This window comes from Triturus cristatus, chromosome 1_2 (genome assembly GCF_964204655.1).
Source record: "Triturus cristatus chromosome 1_2, aTriCri1.1, whole genome shotgun sequence".
Classification (NCBI taxonomy): Eukaryota; Metazoa; Chordata; class Amphibia; order Caudata; family Salamandridae; genus Triturus; species Triturus cristatus.
Window position 1 is genome coordinate 1,057,636,243 of NC_140580.1, and position 1,942 is coordinate 1,057,638,184.

A 1,942-nucleotide genomic window follows, 5' to 3' on the forward strand; every position below is an offset into this window, starting at 1 on the left:
CATAGACATAGTGAAAAGCCTGTTGAGCTTGGTTGTTATAGCAACCAAACAAACGACTTGCATTTGTTATCTATGCAACATTCAAATAGATAACATAAAAGGGATAATACAGTACGATAAAACTGAAAGTAAAAAGCTATACTAGGGTTAAATTGTCACACAATAGTAGCAAAAGAAAAAGAGAAGTAAGAAAAAGATTAGAGCATAAATTAATCATATGTTTCACCCTCGGGTTTTTAACATTGTGTTGGTTACCTAAATACATGTAAAATGTGAAAGAGCCCAAAGTAAGGGATTATAAGTACAATACTAGAATTAGTGTGCACAAAGGGGGTATATACATATGAGTTTTATGGTCGTATACCATAAGACGCTCAGGGAAATGAATGTGTATGAGCAAGTGTAATAGTGTCAGTGAAAGACTCGTTAGTCAGAAAAGGGATAAAGCCCATGTGGGCAGAGAACTGACCATACTGACCCACTGTGCATGGTTGATGAAAAGTTGTATTATGGGCAAATAATCGCAGTAGAGATGAAAAAGTGAACTCTATGGGTGTGCCAACGTTATTAAAAAAGAGTGTACAAGAACTGAGCGCTAGGAGGAATGGATCATAGAGAACGGAGAGGGTGTTTGACAAATTACAGGTGAACACTGAGAGCTTCATCGGCATTCATCCCATGTGGGATTTTGGAATTGAGGAGGAGGATGTACCTTGATTCCAATCTCCTGAGTGCCAATTGCCTATTTCCTCCCCTGGGATTTTTGGGAACATTGTCAATGACAAAATAGGAAAGTTCTTGGGCTCTGCCTGCATGTAGTGAATTTATGTGTCTGGCAACAGGGTATGTTTGGTCATTGTGCACGATGGCTCTCAGGTGTTGCAGAATTCGGACATGTACTGGATGGATGGTGCTACCTACATAGTTTTTACCACAGGTGCAAGATAGGACATACACGGCAAAATCAGTTTTGCAATTAAAACTCCGTCTTATTTCAAAAGGTGTGTTTCTGAAAGGCATGTGGACCAGTTTGGTATTTTTTCCATGTTTGCATGCTTTGCATTTACTGCATTTCGTAAATCCCTTGGGTGTTTGGAACCAGTTAGGTTTTTTAGTGATAACAGGTGCGTTGCGCACAAGTTCTTGACGCATAGATTTAGCACGTCTGAAACTGATTAAAGGGGTTTTGGAGCATGTTGGTCCTAAGATAGGGTCATTCCTTATATTATTCCAATGTTTATACAGGATTTTGCGTAGCGAAGTGTGGTATGCATTAAACCCTGTGATTAGTCTGGGCATGTCTGTTTTAGTGGTTTCATGCTTAGCCTGATTTTTGTTTTTATTTTTATTTGTTTTAGCAAAAAGGAGTTCTTCTCTAGTGATTTTCTCACTCCTAGTTCTGGCATTGTTAAGGGTTTGTGTGTCATATCCCCTACTTTGCAGTCTGTTGAAGAGATCATTGGTGGATTTGTTTAGACTTTCTTCAGTGCTGCAGTTACGCTTCATTCTTAAGCATTCTGCATAGGGGATGCCTTTTTTGACACTGTCATAATGGAAACTATTAGCATGCAGAATCGCGTTGCCTGATGTAGGTTTCCTATATGTTCTTGTTTGAATCTTGCCTTGGTTAACATACAATTCTATGTCCAAGAATTGTATAAGTTCCTTACTTGTATGGCTTGTAAACGAGAGATTGAGAGTGTTATTGTTTAAGTCTTGTGCAAACTTAACTGCACTTTCCTGTGTACCTTGCCATATAACAAAAATGTCATCTATGTACCTAGCATAGATGACAACATTTTCTTCCATTTCAAGGCTGTGTGTTGACATGAGTACTTGCTCCTCCCACCAGCCCATATGCAAATTTGCATAGCTGGGGTCGAAGCAAGTACCCATGGCTGTGCCCTGTAATTGTCTGTAAGACAATTTGTCAAATACAAAG